Source organism: Denticeps clupeoides, chromosome 1 (assembly GCF_900700375.1).
Source record: "Denticeps clupeoides chromosome 1, fDenClu1.1, whole genome shotgun sequence".
In the NCBI taxonomy this organism is placed as follows: Eukaryota; Metazoa; Chordata; class Actinopteri; order Clupeiformes; family Denticipitidae; genus Denticeps; species Denticeps clupeoides.
This window is the reverse complement of record NC_041707.1, coordinates 35,808,917-35,830,412: the sequence shown is the minus strand read 5'-3', so window position 1 is coordinate 35,830,412 and position 21,496 is coordinate 35,808,917. Positions and strand designations below refer to the sequence as shown.

The 21,496-nt window shown below is 47.3% G+C and overlaps 1 protein-coding gene across 4 annotated transcripts in view; it reads right to left on the bottom strand.

The window, feature by feature from the left end:
• Positions 1-21,496, bottom strand: part of pcdh7b (protocadherin 7b) — a 121,979-nt gene that overhangs the window by 41,931 nt on the left and 58,552 nt on the right. The window lies entirely within an intron of this gene.

Sequence of the window (21,496 nt, the reverse complement as noted above, 5' to 3'; positions counted from 1 at the left end):
ATATTCTGATGCCTAAAACATATTATAAATCTACATTTACACCACAAAACTACAAGCGGCCACCGTATGTTGTATGTCATCTGACACACATATACACATATACACACAAACACACACACATACACACATGTGAGCAGGCAATTAAATGCTCTCTGCTACACCCACTCTGTACAGTAACCCCCCCAATCCCCACTCAGGGGTTTCACCTGCGAATACATTAAACCCACATCCCACTCATCGGCGCTCGCTCTATTTTAATTAACTCCTGCAGAAACCGCGGCCCGGTTAAGCACGTCTCCAGCAGGACCGTCATGAATCATTCATGACTTGCCGGAGTGTCAGGCAGACGGCACGGGCCCTGGTGGGGGCCGTTTGTTTTGGAAGGGCCGTGGTTGGAAGCGTTTTGGTGGACGGGGTAAGCACCCAGCAGAAGTGGCTCAGCGGCGGGCTCCGGAGCGGGGACCGGCGGGAGGCAGACGTCCCATGGTGCCTTGCTGGGGTTCGCGAGCAGCCGGCAGCTTACAGTCTCGGAGTGGAACCGCTGCGCTCACAGTCAGAGCAGCAGCCGAGGCCCCCGAGATCGCACAACCAGGGGCCGAGGGGCGGCATCACGTCATTTACATTTGTTCATTTATCTGACGCCCTTGCATCAGCATCATTGGGTTAAAAGCAGCCGGGCATTTTCACTTGGCCTACCACTAACTTATCTGAAGACACTGGACGGGTCCACCAACCTCGCATCGGGCCGGCCAGTCAACGTGCACAGTGGTGCTGAAACATGTTGCCAGGTACAAACATTTTAGCAACGAAACCGAATTGGACAGTCGTCCTCCCTGACTTGGTTTTGACATTCATCAGAGAAGGTAGGTCAGTGACCATATTGTCCTAAACATCTTTTTTTTTTATGTGTTTTTATGGGTCTTGGAAAAGAGATGGCATGGCTTTTCTGTTGTTGGTATTTTAATAATCTTGACAAGGAGGAGGTCATCTTTGGGTTTGGGTTCAGCTTATATTTGACATTATGCAGACACCCACCCAATTCATGCGTGTTCCTCAGAATGTTCTTCAGATTCGCCTCTCTTGACCGTCATGACTAGTTTTCACTAAATTGTCATCACCAGCGGCTTCACGATGTTCTCATGAACACGAGTGAAAGAAAAGGAGCCAACGAGCTCCTGCAGGAGTTTTGGAAAACCCAAGGTGGTTGAGAGCATTTCACACTGTTGGCTTCTGTCTTTTATTTAAAAAAAATGGTAAGAACCATAAATGGCCCATAAATGTCATATTATAAAAAAAAAAAAAACAGAAAATACCCAGTGCTGGAACCCAATACAGACAATGCCTATGTGTGTGTGTGTGTGTGTGCGTGTGTTTTAAAGTGTGCACACCAGATCACAGTCCGTAGCAACTAGTGCCGAACAGCTAAGTGTATTAAACTAAACGCATTACACCATTAACGGGCAGATTCAGTTCCAGCATCTTCCTGGTCCTGGTTCTGGCCCGGTAACCGGCGGCAGAGGGCAGGCGACCGAATCGCCGCCGGTTGCTTTAGTCGAGGGCGCAGGGGAGGACTCCACTCGGCCCCGCCGATGACGAGAGAGGCTGTCACCGATACAACCGCATCCCTCTCGCTCCCTCTCTCTCTCTCTCTCTCTCTCTCTCACTCTCTCTCCTGCTCGCCCGGCCGCTGACCTCGAGAGAAACAGGCCGTGTCTGCCTGTCTGGCCGACTTTACCCCCCCCCCCTTTCCCGCCCCACCGCGATCCCCCCCCCTGAAACAATGTCAGCCCTTTTCCCGCACTAATGAATGCTCCAAAGTGACCCAGCCGCACACGCCGCTCGGCATCATGGGACAGTGGCGGCCGTTATGATTCTATTATTAGCGTCCGGGATGGGGCCAGCGCCGGCCGGCGTTTGATGAATGAGGGGACTTTAATTGGGTGGTGGGATGTTGTTTCCTGCGTGTGACACGTCCGAGCTACATGGCAGCCGAGCCACGAGATTTACAATTAAATAATTCCCTACAGCAAACACACACGCACACACACACACACACACACACACACACACAACAGCCCCTGCCTGAAACCCCATTACTTATGGAAGGGTGGCAAGCTGATTACAGCAGGGAAAGATATTAAAGCCCCAGTAGAAACAGATGAACACGAGGCTCTGCCTGGTTCCCGTTCTCTCACACTCGCACGTATGAGGAGCGTCGAGCTCGAATCGCACAATTTTGTTTTTTGGGTCAAGCCAATATGGAAATTAAAGTTGAAAATAAGGTTGAGCCTGGTGGTTCTTCTTTTCTGCTTCATGAAAATCCTAATGATTTTCATTTCTTTTGAACAAACCGCTGCAGGGACCTGAGTCCTTTTGATAACGTACGGTGCTGCCGAAGTGCAAGGCAGGAGTTGAACGAGACTTTTACTGATCACAAAACAAAGGGTGGAAGAGGATGATGAAGTTGAGAGTTGAAAGTGAAGAGATTGTCACATGTGATGCACAGTAGCACAGCGCACACAGTGAAATTTGTCCTCTGCATTTAACCCATCACTCTGAGTGAGCAGTGGGCAGCCATGACAGGCGCCCAGGGAGGCGTGTGAGGAGGCAGTGGCACCATGGTGGTTTGGGATTCGTGATAAACATAATTTAAGGATAGAAATCTGTCATCGATAGAGTGTTAGATGGAAACAACTAATCTGTGCAGCTTCCCAGCAGAAATCTCCATCAACAGGGTAGACATAATACAGAGCAAAAGCAGGACACATGAGGCAGGGTTACAAAGGAAAATATGACGACAAGACCTGGTAACAAGAGATGATGAGCCAAGAAAAAGGTGAGCACAAAGGTTCAATGGGCACGAGCGGCAGCCTAACGGGTCGTAACCAGGCCCCCCAGTCATCTGGCTGGAGCATTGCCTGGGGGTGGCCCCACAACAGGAACCCATAGATCTTCAACCAATTCCACGTTCCACCACGCATGATACGTCTCAAGACCTGGGTGGTAACCACCGGAGAAGTCGAATCATCTGTTCATTTCAGGCTACAGTAAATGGAAGGTCCGAAGAAATCACCTTGTACACCGACATAAGCTTATGGCAAATTTAACTGTTCGTGCCAAAAAAATAGGCATACGGAGCAATAACTAATATTGCGATATTTTATGACATTGCTAATGGGTAAACCTATCATGCATACCTACAGTCAGTCACACTGCAATTCCCCCAGCTAGAAAGAGGACATAAAGAAGTGAGGGAGTGTGGAGGGAAAACAGATCCACAGCCGGTGGAAGGAGGAGGTGGAGGAAAAGCAGAAAATGGAAATGAACTCAACTCCTGGAGAACGTGCGTGTCTGGAGGCTAACGTCCCGGCCCCGGTGTCTCAAAAAACCCCTCCGACCTGACGAGGATGGGAACGCGGCCTCATTCCGAAAGGACGGTCCCGGGGTGCCGAGCTCTTTTCTCGTTTGTTCCGACGCGTCTGCTCGTCACCTTCTCGCAGATCAGCTCGCTCGGCCCGGGGCCTACGCGGCGAACGGCGAATGTGCCTTTCTTTTCCCCGCGACACACATACACACATGAACGCGCGGAGCCCGCGAGGCCCTCGAGGCCCTCGAGGCCGCCTCGGTTTAAAACAATTTGCTTTTTTTTTTTTTTTTTCTGGTCGGCATTAAGTTCTTCCGTCTGTACGACTCGTCCTCCACCAGCTCCTGCCTTTAGAGCGAGTGGGGATTAATGCGTATATGTTTACGGCGTGGGGGGGGTGTTGTGGGGTGTTAGCAGTAGATTACACGCAGACAAAGGATGAGGTTTGTAGCTTTGTGGTCGGATCAGAGGTGCGTAATCTGTCGTAATGCGCGTAAGAACAAAATGAAATCAACAAGGACGGCGAAAAAGAAAAAAGCATCAGGAAAATGTAATTTCTTACCACAAACCATCTGGTCTGGAAGAGGATTACGCGGTGACATTTTTGATTAATTTTAGGGGGACGTGGCCGTGATAAAAACGCCTCGTTTCCAAATAAAAGGCTGTGATTTAAAGGTGGTTTAGAGGTGATCTGGACATCCCGTCAGACTTAAAAATAACATGGAGAAAAAGGGGAGAGCTGTATGTGTGTGTGTGTGTGTGTGTGTGTGTGTGTGTGGCTGGGGGATTGAGATGATTTATAAACCACTGGCATCTTTCGGCTCTTTCTACATGGGAAAGGAGCGCTCTCATCACTCACATGCTGCACTTTTTCATCCTGTTCAAGTTTACCCGGAGACCTTACCTCCCTGAAAAAAAAAAAAGACCCCGCGAACCCCCTTTCTCGGAGCTTCATTTCTGAGACCACCCTCAACCCTGCAACTCTGTATCAGATGAGTTGGGTTTAAAGTCTATCGCTCATTACCCACTCCGTCTCAGCGTCCGACTAATTTGACGGTGTGGACGGATCGGCCCCTTACAGGTCGAGAAATAAGGGATCCACCAGCCCATGAACTGAATACCCCAATTATCAATATAAGGCTCTCTGCTTTTGCCAGGATCTATTACAACAATCAATACAAAGTGTTGTATTTGGTGCCATCTACCAGCATTGTGGTTTTAATCTACAATGTTAACATAAGGCGACTCCGATGAATTTTTTTGTATTGATCTTATATTCACTCACAAGAATTTGACAGAGTCCCCTGGTAAATGAATGAGGAAGGGCACCCAATGAAAATCCAATGCCAGCTGTTTAGCTCATCCAAGCATTCTTTGATGAAAATGTTCTATTGTGTCCACCTTACAGCCCCAAAAGGTTGGCACTGGAGCAAGACATTTCTTGAATTTGTTAGCCCTGTATCTTGCGATGCAGAACACAAACTTTCAAAATCATTGGATCAATATGCAATTCACGTTACACAGTATAGCATCCTGTGATTGGAATAGTAAGGGTTCATACTATTACCGATTAGGATTGGGAACCGTTGGGTCGGGTTCTCCTTTGTGGGCTTTCCAAGACAAAGAAAAGCAAAGGACCCAAGCGTATTTGCAAAAAAGTTTTAAAAATGGAGGACAGACTTTAGTTTACAAGGCAATCCGGTCAACTTCGCGTCAATGAGCTTGGGTGTGATCCAGCACTACCAAAAAAAAAAGCACGTTCTGTAGCTTGAGAGGCACAGTTGGCACGCGTGTGTGTCAGTGTTAGTAATGTACAGTAAAGCGGTCCGATCCGACGTGCCTGAGGTGGTGGGATATCTGCGCTTTCCACCTGTTTCCCTGTCAGGTCACATACATAACAAATGCACACGTGCACGCGCGCACACGCACAAGCTTACGTAAGGCAGCACCGAACGGAATCCTTTCCGCCAACGTGCATAGGGCATCCGCGAAAAAAAAAAAAAAAAATGTAAAAAAGTTTACGTAAGGCGCCACCTCGCAAGCTGCTTGGTGAATGAGTTTGGGAGTCGGGGCAGCCGTGCATATTCAAGCCGTTACGCAACCTCTCCCACCCGCACTATAGGAACCAGAGCCCGGGCCCGGGCGCCGAGTCTGAAAGGGCCAGATAAAATAAACGAGTCCGGGGCTTAACGTCGCCACCAGGACTTTTTCAGATGGCCGGATAAGTGGAGAAAACGACTTCCCGTCCCCGTCTTTCCTTCTGTCGTGGAATTTAAACATTGCTGTTGTTATTACTTCTCCAAAAAAAACCACGGTATTATCTGCAGCCGAGCTGTGGCAGCTCTTCGCGCAGGATCCCGGCGCGGCGTGCCTTTGTTTGCGGCGGGCTGGTGGAAGTGGATTTTCGGGCCGCATCGGCGGGATTATGGAGCCGCGGTTTGTCGGTTCATCTGAAAGGCGGCGAGGGAGAAGGGGCACCTCCGGCCCTTACGCCCGTGCCAGGGCAACGATGGCGAAAGCCCCACCAACGGTGACGGAGGAGCACAGAGGCGAAATAAAAAGTCTCGGGATGAGAGAAGGGAGCTGGAGAGAGAGAGAGAGTTGAAATGAGGACAGGACTGAAAGAGGCTGTAAAATGCACCGGGGAGCGAGAGAGAGGAAGAGGTTTTTAGGAAACAAACAGGCAGCGAGAAATATGTATGCATGACAACAAAGCGGCAGTCGAAGTCAAGAAAATCTGGTCCAGCCTGATAGGCAATGCGGAGCAAACAGAAGTCCTGCTCCAACTTGAAAATATATATATATATATATATATGAAGCTCTAATGAGATTTTTTTTCTCTGAATGCTAAGAACTTTTTTCATTTTTGCCATAAATTTTACATTTGTAATATGTATGATGTATTATCAAGATTGTATCATTTCATCATAAGATCCCCACATATCCACCAGATATGCAAATAATCAACTAAATATTTGGAAAGGGCCATTACTCACAATTCACAATTTTGAACAAACAGATTTTAAGAAAAATTATTTTACATAATTCTTGACTGTCTTCTTCATTCTATTTGTAACATTTTACTTGTCCAGTAATGTAAAAAAAAACATTTAGTAAAAATACAAGATCGTGTAATGGGGTCCAGTTTAATGAGGGCAGGTTTATGTTCTGGGGTCATTTTATATTAGGTCGAACATCGTAAAATTAAATGCTATTTAAAAAAAAAAAAAAAAAAAAAAAAAGCTCCACGAATATTTGTGTATTTGCTGCAATTTAGCAAATGCAGCAACTTAGAAAGTAGTAAAACCCGCACTGGACACATTTCATTATGTCTTAACTCACGAGACTTAATCCCCGTTCACCAGCTGGAGGGTTACAGTGTGAAAAGCCGCCGCGAAAGGCCTTAATCTCGGTGCACTAAAACCTTTGTCTTGCCTCTGGCTACCCATTACTCTCTCAGAGTCGTCAAATAAAGAAAGCACACACACCTCACACACACACACACACACACACACATATATAAGGTAACCAGGTGTGCTTCCCTTGTGTTGTGTTTGGTCCCTTAATCCTTTGCTTTTGGTCCACCCGAAGTTTCTTGAAATCTTATTTCATCTTCCCTCCTCCCTTTTGGTATCACTTTACCACTTTATTCTACCACTTTCTTCAGCCTTTCTTTGCTTCTTGAATGAACCCCTTTGGTCTTTTTCTCTCTGTCTCCTTAACACTTGTTCTTCTTTTCAGTCTGCTGCCAGAACGCTATTTTTTGAGTCTTTGTCTGGGTTTGTTTTTCCGATTGTCTGCTTGAAAGCCGAGCTGGGGTCACGGCCGGGTTAAACGAAGCGCAAAAGAACGTTCTTCTGCTTCCTGTTGGTGGAGGCACAAGGTGCACTTGGAGGTGTGAAAAGGAAGGGTGTTCTCCAGGGGTGTGTGTGTGGAGCCACGGCCGCCTGTTACCTGAACGGGCGGAGACGTAGATAGATTTGTGATGTGGGGTTCTGAGCGAGAGAGGCGACAAAAAGAAAACAAGAGCCACAATTTGTCAGCGGCCGCACGGCATATTTTACACGACAAGCCAATAATCGGGTGGGAGCCTCCGCGATGGGATGACTCGGCAAAAATAACGCCCGTCCCGTCAGTTCTTCCCCACCTAACGTTTCCAGTTTTATTGTTGTGTCTGTGAGAGATGAGTTCAACTTCAACTCGACTCTCCGTTTGAGAAGGACGGTTTAATAGCTTGAAGACTCGCCGCCAAAAAAGAACAGACACAACGGGGTAACCCCAATACGTGTGCATAACAGATCTGGGGACGTTTGGTGGACATAGGTCATTTGGAGATGAGGCCATTTCCTGAGAGTTAAACGCATTCTTTTTCATATATTTGAAATGTTTTAGTTGATGGTGAGGAAATTTGGCTGTAACAAGGTCAGAGGTCACTTAAGCTGGCAAAGAAACTATTAGTAGCCTAGTGGGTAACACACTCGCCGATGAAGACCCAGGTTCAAATCCCACCTACTACCATCGTGTCCCTGAGCAAGACACTTAACTCTGAGTGTCTCCGGGGGGGACTGTCCCTGTAACTACTGGTTGTAAGTCGCTCTGGATAAGGGCGTCTGGTAAATGTCGTAAATGTAAAATATCACGGACAAGTATGCCTTCAAAAACTCTATAAAGTGCAGAAACCTTTTTTGTAAAAGAAGGTTTGTAAAATTTTATTGCATTCATGGCAAAATAAATGAGTAATACATGACGTTTTGCGTAAGCATGTGTGTGTGTGTGTGTGTGTGTGTGTGTGTGTGTGTGCGTGTGTTTGTGCTCAGATTAAACAGCTCCTCTCCATTCAGGCAAGGAGACAATGGAGCAGAGATTCACTGCACTGCTGTAAATGGGTCAGCAGTATTCCATCAGTCTCTCTCTCTCTCTTTCTCACACACGCAAACACACACATATATACACAAAGCACCCCCACACACACCAGCTCGTGGGATGTTGGCTTTGCAAATACCACGAGACCGCTGCGATGGTGTGCAGGCCTAAAACATCCATCCAAAAAAAAAAAAACCTTCTGATCTGATAAGTTTTTGGAAAGTACATTCAAATATTTGTGCGTTAACAAACCACGCGAATTCTAAAAATGGGTTTACGATGCTTGCAAAGACACATTTACACCAACTGTTTTTAGCCCCAGATCACTTCGATCGGCTGATTAAAACGTCGGCGTGTAAACGGAGGAGATTTGTGGGACGTTGCTTCTGGCATTCTGCAACACACGCCATAACATGGCCTCTGTGGCGGAGGGGTCGACTCCTGCGTCCGTCTGTTTTAATTAGGCTGGGAGAAAGCGAGGACGGAGTGAGATGGAGCAAGAGCATGGCCGCTCGCCACTCACACATCTTCATACAGACAGACAGAGAGAGATGAATGCAAGTCGAAAGCCCCTGAAAGGGACGGTCCCGTCCCCTGGTCCCCCGTTCAGACGCCTGACGCTATCGAGGACCGGACGTGGACCCCAAGGCCAGCGGCTCATTTGTCTGGAAAGGTCCCTCCGTGGATTTTAACGAGGGCGGAACGCGACTGAGGAACACAGAGTGCCACGTTCCAGTGAGTCAGGCCGGGCCGAGTAGATTCAAGGTCACAGCGAGTGTGTCATCTTCCTACCAGGGCCTCCAAACAACAGAAGAAACATGCACCGCGTCACCACTCAGAGAGGGGAGAGCAGTCTCGATCCTCCGCTGGAACCAGTTACGAGCTGGTCCCAGATCAGACCGTTCTCCATACCATCTCCTGTTCAGGCGTCCTTCTAAATGGAAACGCGATGAAGACACTTCATTTCACGCTGCCAAGTTCCAGTTCCTCCCTGATTTGCAGTGATTAACATACGCAATCCATCCAATCGCGGCAAGTTCTGTGCATTGCTACGTTTTTTATGCATTCTGAATACGTATCACATGCCTGCAGAGCCCTGCTCTTTAGACGACTAGACAGTGTTTGATTGTCCCATGTGTTCAGAAGCAGGAAGCACTTCTGCCAAGTTACCTAACACCATGAACGTCTGCAGCAATCAAGACCACGTTCCACTAGATTTGCTTGATTGCATGCAGTTGAAAGCTCTTGAGAATGTTCTTTCTCACAGGCACACAAACACACATTGTACGATGTGATTACATTCATTTGATTGCAACACCAGCGTTTGTGGAGCAGTACGGCCATTTCCCTGCTTCCAGCTTCTTTAAGATCGAGTGGAGGCATGTGTCTTTGCTGATGGCTGTTCGCTTTCTCTTTCTTTCTTTCTTTCTTTCTTTCTTTCTTTCTTTCTTTCTTTCTCTCTGGATCCTTGAGTGCTACTAGTAGACCATAGAAGGGGTAAATTATGGGATGATATTTGAATCTTGTCGTGGGGACACTGGCCTGCATTTATTAAAGGTTATCATGTCTATCTCATGAAGAAAGTGGCATATGAGAGATACATTACAGTCAAAAAGTTTGGACACACCTTCTCATTCAATGTGTTTTCTTTATTTTCATGACTATTTACGTTAGTAGATTCTCACTGAAGGCATCAAAACTGAACACATTCTAGTTTCTTCAAAATACCCCCCTTTGCTCTGATTACTGCTTTGCACACTCTTGGCATTCTCTCGATGAGCTTCAAGAGGTCGTCACCTGAAATGGTTTTCCAACAGTCTTGAAGGAGTTCCCAGAGGTGTTTAGCACTTGTTGGCCCCTTTGCCTTCACTCTGCGGTCCAGCTCACCCCAAACTATCTGGATTGGGTTCAGGTCCGGTGATTGTGGAGGCCAGGTCTCCAATGTTTTGTTAAGTATATAACTCCCCATGTGTTCATTCATAGTTTTGATGCCTTCAGTGATAATTTACTAATGTAAATGGTCATGAAAATAAAGAAAACACATTGAATATACTGTAGATGTTTGCAAGAATTAAGACTCAGTCGTTCATGCTTACCTATTCTCCTAGCTTTAAGGTGGCCCACACCCTAAAGTGTTTTGTTTTCATGAGCTTCCTAACAGAGTTCTACCATAGCCTGGACAATCACATATGTGTGAACTCCATCTTACCATTAAATATATGAGAGCCAGGAGGTAGGACGAAGGGTCAGCTGGAGGTGGGCCTGGTAAGCCAGGTATAGGGCCAAGAGTTAACTGATCTTGCTCAGACATGCCAAGCGTGTTGGTGCTTTCTGCTCCTGCTTGCCAAAGGTGCCTGAGGACCTGAATGGCGGGCCAGGACAGGCGCTGCCTTTATTGGCGCTCACTGCCCACCAGTTGGGTTTTACTGGGCCTTCTGGCAAATCCTGGATGGGGATTTGAAATAATCAATGACATTCTGGGCATGGAGCGATTGCCATTGAGCCAGGCCTGAGCCAACGTAGGAATTCTGCCAAAGAGACCCGAAAGATATGATGAACCGGACATGTTGTACTCCATTGTTTTCAGATCCAAGTGGTAGGGCAGGTTACATTTGTGGATCCCATGTGTGGATTAAGAGGTTATGTGTGGTGACTGAGTGGTTAATGGTATCCCTGAGAATTTAAATGTGAAGTGATTGTCACATGTGATACACAGCAGCACAGCACACGATGCACACAGTGAATTTTGTCCTCTGCATTTAACCCATCATCCTTAGTGAGCAGTGAGCAGCCATGACAGGCACCTGGGGAGCAGTGTGTGGGGACGGTGCTTTGCTCAATGGCACCTCAGTGGCACCCTGGCGGATCAGGATTCGAACCGGCAACCTTCTGATTACGGGGCCGCTTCCTTAACCGCTAGGCCACCACTGAGAACACTGAAGTTTTCAGACATCTATCCAAACCTGGCCTAGGTTTGTTCAAAACATGCATGCAAAGGTCTGAAGCAATACCAGCATGACAGAACCTGAATTAGGCCAGATAATCCCTTTAAATTTATATTAGGACGATTTGGAACGCATCATGGCAATTTGGGTGTGAACTACAAGTCCTGCCTTGTCACTGATGACAAGGCTCACCCGGCATGGCAGTGTGCTGATTATCACTTTTCGTCTGAAGCTTTTCTCCTATTTTTCATTATGTGCGGCGTGTAGACGTCCTGCAGACACTGTTAAATTGTAATATTAAACACAGTGATAAAAATTCCGCACAAATCCACCCCCCTGTCCTTTTTGGCATGCGGCAGAGTGTCCCGCCTTGCTCTCCATTCCTCATTTTCTTCTGCTTTAATATTCCTCTGAGAGCAGGAGCAGGTTTTTATTATTTTTTTTTTTTTTAGGACTCAAAGCAGAGGGAGAAACAAAGCAGTAAGAGAAAAATTCAGAGGCAGGGGACAGAAAAGACGGAGAAATGAGACCGAGAATATGTGCATGTCAGAGGGACAGTAAAAAAAAAAAAAAAACAGCCCCACTCTCTTGCGATATTTTTCCGCCTCGCCTATTGAAAGCGACCTCCTCGCTGAACGCTAATGCTGTGCTGAGCTCAGACAAGGGCACCTCGCAGGCAGCAGCAGGCCTCCTCCCTTCCAGCTCCGTCAGAGGTCTTTAGGGATTCCGAAAGAAAAGGGGGCCACAAAGCGCGAAGCCAAGCTGAACAGAGCTGACCAGAGCTCCTGCCGGGGGGGGGGGGAATTCTGAATGGACTCTCAAAACTGGCAGGGAGAGGAAGAAAATCCCATCAAAAAAAGCAAGATCTTAAAGTATTACTATTTTTATTTCGATGGCTGGCATATGCATCACATTTAAATTCCCTGCATTTAATAAAGTAAATTGGATATAGCGCTGGTGCAACATACATTTATGACATTACAACGTGAGCACTGAAGTAAAATCCTGTTTTTAACGTAACCGGCTCTGGTTTTTTCTGGCTCGCCCATTATTCCTATTTGATGCAGTATAAGCCTGAATATGAGGTGGATATTCACACAGGCATGGGAGAATGATTCGGCGAGGCACAAATTTGAGCACTGCAGTGGGCACTGGTGGCCTGGCAGTTGAGGAAGCGGCCCCGGGAATCAGAAGGTCCCGATCCGCCAAGATGCCACTGAGGTGCCGCTGAGCAAAGCACCGTCCCCACACACTGCTCCCGGCCGCCTGTCATGGCTGCCCACTACTCACCGAGGGTGGTGGTTAAATGCAGAGGACACATTTCGTTACGTGCACCGTGTGCTGTGCTGCGTATCACAATGGCAAATCAACAATGTAGCCAATAGCAACAGGTCCCTGCACAAAATAAACCGTTCACTGCGATGCCATTTTGACAGGATGCGCAGAGTGAAGCCTGGCCAATACGATGAAGTGAGATCCGCTAGTTCACCTTTTCCCACGTCCTCCCTACTTCCCCCTCTCCCATCAGCCAGGTGTTCGGAAGGAGGAGTGGAGCGCGGGGGAAGGAGGAGGGGATTTGCCCAAGGAGATGGAGAGAAAAAGGGAGAGAGGAGAGGGGAAAACGGCGAGACGGGAGGAAGTACGACAGTTTGCAGCCCATTATAAACATGAGTCTTGTTGGTCCTGATGAATAAACGGACGGGAGTCGGGAGAGAAAGTGAGAGGGAGAGGTCGCGGGACGACGAGCCAGCGAGAAACATATGACGGCAGACGGACGACAAGATGCCAGATGCCGCATCTGCCCATGTGTGCATGTGTGGGGTTTTTTTTGCATGCAATTTTCTGCACTGGCATCCACAGCGATCATGCGAGAAAGAGGGAGGGAAAACCAACAAGAGAAATGAATTGAGGGTGGGAGGTGTTTAATTGTCTTCATTCATGGCCGCCGCACCTGTCCTTCCAAATGCCCGACAGAGGCCTCAGCCAACCGGCAAACAAGCACGCAAGTTTCACACAAACAGGCGGTGAGAAGGTGTGAACTATAGTTCTATACAGTTTATTCTTTTTTTCATCCCCACAGACAGTAAAAAAAACGAGTGCAATGATGGTTTCTGCTTCAAGAACTGATCCAGACTCAAGTCTACCCAGTTCTGGTTGCTCATGGGCTTGTCTTATCCAAAGAAGAAATCGTTCCACTTTCCGATTTGCACACGAAGAGTCACTTGGTTTCGCTTCAGGAGCCACTCGTTCGCTTCCACACTTCTTTATTTCATTTTTTTTTTTTTATTATCAATTTTTGAGACGTCCTGGACTGCTTATCCTCCAGCAGCCTGTACCTTTCCACGCGTGGCTTATTCGAGTTTCCGCTCCAGCTCGACCAAAACATCTGAATGGACGGTTGTCTTTGTACCGGCATGCAAGCATGGGTGATCAGAGGGCAGCCATGACAGGGGAGCAGTGTGTGGGGACGGTGCTTTGCTCAGTGGCACCTCAGTGGCACCTTGGCGGATCGGGATTCGAACCGGCAACCTTCTGATTACGGGGCCGCTTCCTTAACCGCTAGGCCACCACTGCAATGGCAAAAAAAATATTTTGTCATTGTGAAACACTGGAGCACAGCACACAGTGCACAGATATCTCCCTCAGATATGTCCATGGTTATACATACGGTTGTCCCCAAAACTGGCCAGTTCAATTCACTTCTGTTGTAAGGATCCTTTCTAGGGCACGTGGAGGCATTTTTATTTTTTTTTATCCCCCAAAATGTTGAAGCAGGCCTCGCCTCTGTGGCATTCCTGCAAGGCAGCCGAGCTCCAGCTGCCAGCCTGAGTGGCAGCGCCGAGCACCAGCTGGACCTCGGAGCCGCCCTGCCAGCCGTCATTATGACACTTGAGGATAATTTGAATACCTGCCTGGCAGATCTGTACAGTGATCAATCATACTCCCAGCATGCAATGCGCCCCCCCCCCCCATCCCATCTACAACCGCCCCGCCGAACAGAGGTGAGTTGAAGTGCGGAGGCTCGGGAATTAGGCGGGTAGGCGCAAGTCGGGCTGGAAGGCGGCGGAGTATGAAGAGCCCCAGTGAATGAGCGGGAACACGGGCGAACGGTGCAGGACCCTCCCTGGCTCCTCTGGAGTAAAACGGGCCGCATGCGACGCCGCGGCGTGGCTACCGAGCTCCTGAAATATGAAATGGCCACCTATTGCCATCTGGCCCGGAGACTCCACGTGTTTAATGAACTGCATTCGTGTGTTCCCGCCGCTAATGAGCCTGATTGGGCGAGAGCACCTTGACGGGCGCGGCAACTGCTGATAGGGCTTTTTTTTCACCCAAAGACTGGAATAATGTTTTTTTTGTAAAAAAAAATCATCAAATCTATACAGCATTTTTAGCATTTAGTATGCTCATCACAGCTCACAAAGTTATTGATTAGGTTATTATCTAGCTGGGGTGGTAGTAGCCTAGCGGGTAACACAGTCGCCTATTAACCAGAAGACCCGGGTTCAAATCCCGCTTACTACCGTTGTGTCCCTGAGCAAGACACTTAACCCTAAGTGTCTCCAGGGGGGGACTGTCCCTGTAACTACTGATTGTAAGTCGCTCTGGATAAGTGTATCTGATAAATGCTGTAAATGTAAATATCTAGATACAACTACAGCTTTGACAGAAATATGTAATCGTGGACCTATAAAAATGTGTTAATCATCGGAATGTTTTTGTGAATGAATCTACTTTGTTCTTGTTGCAGACGGAGTCCGTAATGACGGTTCTTGCGGCGCTCACGCTGCTCTGGTCGTCTGGATAGCAACGGGCCGTATGTGAGTCGGGGCATTTGCCCGGGGGGCTCAGCTCAGAGCTTCCTGTTGGGTAGGATCTCTGCCCAGTGAATGCTAATCTCGCTCACTCTCTCGCTCTCTCTCTCTCTCAATGCTCTTCCAGGGCATTCCTCTCCCTCCCCGCCTGTTTCCATCACAGCCATCTCTTTGGATCCGGCTTTCTGGCTGGACACCAAAATTCCTGCAGTCCCCCCCCCCCCATGAAAATGCTTCATGCAGAATGATGTCCTGTTCTTGTGCCGTTTCGTCTGGTCAGAAAGCTGAAGTGGAAATATAAAACACCAGGAAAATGCAAATATATGGATACTGAAAGAAGGAATGAGAAGTGATTCCGATAATTCCCGGAACGGCGAGAAACGTTGTTTACTGACGCAACCCTGGCAAATCGCTCCTTTATATTCAACCTTGAGAAACGCAGCAGGTCGCATCTGCTCTGCAGTTTACTCCTTCGTATTAGGAATTTGCGCAGATTTGCTTGTTTAAATTAAAGTTCATCATTTTTACTGTATTAAAGGTAAAAAAAACGGGAACACATTAGTCAGGGACATTTTGGTCACAATTCACAATTTCTGTCTTTCATGATGGTCACAAAGGTCATGATAATATTGCCATGAATTTGTCAAGAAACTGAGAACAATTATTCTCCACGTCCTTTTGTGTGCATATTGCTTTTCAAGATAATACAAGGCAGGCGAAAACAGAACGGAAGACAAAAATGTTTTAACGTCGGAAAGAAACCCTGGTGGGATTTGGACGGCCGATGAGTATGGAAATGATATCCTGAACTCAACAGATCTCAACAGCTATGGGAAGATTATTGGAAAAATTACCCTTTGGAACACCAAATGAGGGAATGTCTTTTGAACGTGAACAGCCACTGGAGAACCTGTGCCAAGGACCATGGAAGCTGCTTATTGAATCCTGCACCTTATGATTTTTTTTTTTTCTCAACATTCATCAAACTGAAGATGAGAAGCTTCCATCTCGTCACAAAATGCCTGATGAATCTGAAGTGGTGTCCTTGATATTCAGAAACACAAAGGTGGATGGAAGCAAGACAAAAAAAAAAAAAACATGAATGGAGTGAGGAGGAGGTCAGGCTCTACAGCGTGCTGCAGTTGACAGAGGATGAGGTGACAGGAAAGACGGGCGGAAGGAGAGCGGCTGACTGATCTGCAGATGGGAGTTTGGTCGCGGTCCGCTGGTGACCGTGTGAGTCGGAGAGGGGGACTGCTGCCGCGCATCGATCGGTCCGCCATCGATTGACAACGAGTGAGTCGGGCCGTGGGATTTCCCCCGGTAGTTCTCCAAAAATAGGGGGACAAGTCGCTCTACGCTGCGCTGGGACAGACACAAACTTTACAAAGCTTTGACACACATACACTAAATCAGGGAGTTATGACAACTCCTTCAAGGCCATCTATGCTCAGTACCAGATCAGAGCTTTGACCAAGTCTTCAGAAGACATTTGGCCATCAGACTTGTCAACACACTGAGGTCCAACACACTGACCCCATCAGACATACCTGTGAACTGGTCTAAAGTTTGAAAAGTTGCACTTTACACACTTTTCGTGAATACTGCGAGACGTACCACCCACTGTTTTTATAACACATCAATTTATTGTAGTCTATAATAAATATATTTACATTTACAGCATTTACCAGACATCCTTATCCAGAGCGACTTACAATCAGTATTTACAGGGACAGTCCCCCCTGGAGCAACTTATGGTTAAGTGTCTTGCACAGGGACACAATGGTAGTAAGTGGGGTTTGAACCTGGGTCTTCTGGTTCATAGGCGAGTGTGTTACCCACTTGGCTACTACCACCCCAGTTATAAGTTGTGTGCAGAAGGGTCAAGTGTGGAGGTGTCAATTGTAGGGCCTGTCAAAGCTCATTGATACATACTGTATGTGATTTTGGGCTATAAAAGAAATAAATGTTGTTGTTGTTGTACCATGTTTGAACCAGAGTCATGCCTTACTGACTATAGTTCTAGACTTAAAGAGTCTAAACTTTGAAATTAAGACCAATATTTTGGAGGCTATGGGGATGATAAAACACGGTTTAGTTTGTCATCTCCAAAATACCATGTTAAGGAACCAAACCCAGAACATTGTCTTGCAACCCCATTTGTAGAGGACAAGGCCCATCGGTTCCATTCCAGCTTTCTTCAGAATAAATTCAATAAATCTGGTGGTGGGAAGACCTACAACTGAAGCCCAGTCTACTTTTAGTTGTGCCTCCTGTGACGACAGGAGAGGTAGCACAGAGTGGCATTTTAATGGAGAGTTTTCTGTTAGAACTATTAAAATAAAAATGTCCGGAGCTTAAAAAAATGGTGATTGTTCTTGTCGTTGTGAAACACTGCAGAACAGCACACGGTGAACACACGGTGAACACTCGGCAGCCACGAAAGGCGTCCGGGGGGGAGCAGTGTGTTGGGACCACCTCAGTTCGCAAGGCCCCTGATGGCTGATCACTATCAGATATACTTTGACAAATCAGGGGAGCATATGAACATTTCTCAGGGGCAACTGAGCTACAACTGCAGCCAGAAAAATAAAAAATAAAAAAGCCCTGTCGGCTCGTTCTGGTTAGTTCGTGCGGCGAGAGGTGGCAGCCAGTGTAAAGGCCCACGCTGTCACACTCCTCATGAGGACATGCAGAGGCGAGGGGGGGGGGGTGCAACAATGTCTTCTTCACCTTTGTTAAGCTCCTCTCCGTGGCAGTGGGGGTCCCTCATTAAAGCCTGACCTTAATCCCATGGCGGCGGCCCCGGCATCGCATCAGGAAACACACACCGCAACACACACGCGCTACAGGACCTGCCGCGCTCCCAATTACACACGTCTCTCGCACAAATAATGGCCACAATTACTGCCGCCTAATGACGCCTGCTTGGAATTGGTGGCATTTCGCCCATCTGCCAACTCCTGGGTATGTGTGCATGGAAGTATGCGTGCCATATGAGGTCAATTTAATTTTTATTTTTTTGTATCTCTACCTCCATATTTTAATTGACTCCAGGTTATCAAAGCCTTAATGTTGCTCTGGGGAGCGAGAAGTGCTCGGTGTAATGAGTCGCATTTCATGAAGACTTTCAACTTTCCCGGCCGTGCGAGGCACTTCAGAGAGAGGACAGCCCTGTGCGAGAGTGCACCTCACACGGCGAGAGAATTGAACGAGGCGGGAAGGAAAAGAACACCAACAAGAACGTGATAAAAAAGTGCCATTTCTAAAAGCAGGGAGGGGGTTAATTAACTACGATGTTCCCATTTTTAGGCTTTCTTGTGCTGGTAACGTGCTGGTGAGAGTAACAGTCTCAAATACGCTTATCCACCAGTGAGTGTATTTCACTGCGCTTGTACTCTTTTCTATACGGCGAATTTATGGCGCTATGCGCAGCGCTATGCGCAAAGGTCCTGATTAAATAGGCAAGAAGAACTTGGCAGTTCTCTCTCTGTGTGTGTGTGTGTGTGTGTGTGTGTGTGTGTGTGTGTGTGTGTGTGAGTATATATATATATATATTTTTTTTTTTTCTGTCACCCATTCCACAGTGTCCATGACTACATGAAAATGGGGGACCCTGATGATTGAGTGACTTCTGACAATCTGCACCTATATGTCACGTGTGCAAATGTCTTTTTCTTTTATGCTTTACCATTGCATGTAGTGCTCTGCTTAGTGCCAGTCCAAAGACGGCGCCCTTAATGTCAAACTTGTCACGTGTGATACACAGCAGCACAGCACACGGTGCACACAGTGAAATTTGTCCTCTGCATTTAACTCATCATCCTGAGTGAGCAGTGGGCAGCCATGACAGGCGCCCGGGGAGCAGTGTGTGGGGACGGTGCTTTGCTCAGTGGCACCTCAGTGGCACCTTGGCGGATCAGGATTCGAATCGGCAACCTTCTGATTACGGGGCTGCTTCCTTAACCGCTAGGCCACCACTGCCCCACTAATGCCCCACTAGGCATTAGTAACGATAGTGTAAGGCATAGTGTAAAGGCCTTTACACTATGCCTTACCCCTGCTCGTCATATTAAAACAAGCAATCAGCATAGTTAAAAACTGAAGAGCACAGACAGACATAGACATATTGTAGGTATATCATTTCAGCTTCCCCTATTAATTACAGATTCTGATTGGTAACAGGAGCTTTGTCATGGGTAGAGGCAGCCCGGAAAATCAGCAGTCCTTGGACCTTTTTATCAGCCGTGAGCCTAAAAGCCCTGTTCTGAAGTACAAGTCATTATAATGACAGGCATTTCCAGTAAATACAAAACTGCTGAGTCTGGACCCGGCCGGCGCTCGGTGTCAATCCTCCCCCGCCGAGCGCGTTAAGAGCTCTGAACGATCCCAACGCCGGTCGCCGGGCCCCACTGGAGCGTGTCTGACCCCCGCCACAGCTAAGCCAATTAAAACGCCACCGCACGCGCCGCCGGAGCGTCGCCCCTCGCACCCTCTGTGCCGCAGCCCGCGCGCGTGACCCTTCACCCCCCACCCCCCACTGAAGGGCGTGTGAGCTACCGGCTCATGTTTGCTCTGGTGAGGAGGCCGCCGTGTGGGCTTTTAACCGTAGGAAACGCACTTGCACCATGGGGTCACTGGCAGAGGTTTTCACAATTTCTCTCTCTCTCTCACACACACACACACACACGCACACACACACAGTGTCCCAGATGGTTGTTTTTTTTTGGTTGTTTGTGTGTTTCTGTGCAGGACACTTTTCTTATTTGTTGAAAACCAATTCATCTGTTCTGCTCTGTCTGACCTTGAGGATTCCAAATAAAAAAAAAAAGAAAAGAGAAATAAAGGAAGAGAAGCAGAGGAATAAGAAAGAAATTGAAAGAGACTGATGCAGTCGTGAAAAGAGAAAAAAAAATGGCTGATAGAAAAACAAAGCGCGGAGCGGGTACGTGGGATGAGACTTCATTCACGGATCGTTTGTCACTCACCGCATGAACATGTGTCCCTGTTCTTTTTTTTTTTTTTTTTTTCTACTGCTGACAAATGACACGAAAAAAAAAAAATATGATGCCGCCCACTTCCTGCGGATCACAGCCATCCCAGATATGGCAACACTGCGCTACGGGCTACTGGCATGCGGTACTGAAATAATCGAGGAAAAAGAACGCATCATTTTCCCAAGTAATGGATTTAAAGCACCAGAAACGTTGCCAACAGCGCTTCTAGGGTTCTATGAGGTTTTTTTTTACTTTAAAGGATCTGTGTTGCGGACTGAGCGATGACCTTAACAAGGGTTCAGTTTGCAGTTTACTGTAATATGATCTGATTACATTTGATCTAATCTGATCTAATGAGATATAATTTAGACATTGCCCCTTTCCGATCCAGTGCACATTTTCACATATGTATATTTCCATATATTACAATAAATTACAACGTAAGATATGATAATTTGCGCAAAATGTCATATTTTCATTGACATTTATACTATCGCTTACAAGGCTGCAATTGACAGACCACAACGGTATTTTTTATTTTACGTTTGTGTAAAATGAAATGGAATTTCTTCACTAACCAACTGATGGAATCTACATCAGCACCGTAAAAAAGGCAAATCGTTACCAAGCATCTCATAATACAATAAATGGATGAAGTTAGAGGGGTTCGGTGGTTCTCATGCCGGTTATTTACTCAACAACTCGTCGTTATGCAGAAAAAGTCTATTTATTTTTTCTTCTAGACTGTATGTGCAGCATATAAAGTTTATGATATAAAAGTGAAATGCCCCCTGACACTCCCTCTACCCAGCACTCTGTCACGTTATCACTGAAAATGTACATTTCATAAACGTCCAGGGGCAAATGGTTCCACTTTCACAGCCAAGGACAAGGGATTTTGTGCCCAGGGGTTAAAACTTCCACTTCCACTTCCATTTTCCTCATTTCAACAAATCCAGTGGATCGATAGCCCCTCCCGCCACCACTCGGAGCCACTGTAGGAAAGTTCTATGCACCATACCATGTCTAAATTTATATAATGTTATATATATATAATGTTATTATAAGCCTGTCATTAGAAGAATGGGTCCATTAACAAGTTCCGGCTCCTGATTGGCTGGCAGCAAGCAGCAGGCCGCAAGGCCGTCGGAACGACTGTGAAGTGGCCGCGAAGCCGCGTATCGCCGGCCCATTACCGCTTTGGCCGAGAAGAAAGGCGCTCACTTCCCAGTCACCTCGGGGTCAGCCCGCTGAAGATGACTGTGTTTACAGAGCCGGGCCGCGCCGCTACAAACAGAAAGCTCGCAACGGCGTACCTGACCCGACCCCTTCTCACAAGCAGAAGCGCCAGCGATGGTGATGGTAGTGCCGGGAGTGTGGGGCCCGCCTGGGGGGACTTCTGGTTATGGAATAATAAACAGGGGGCAGGCAAAAGAGATGGGCAGTCGTGGAGCGAGGGCTTATGGGTCCTAAAACTGCCCCTATTTATCCTCCAGCCAAAAAAGTGCCAAA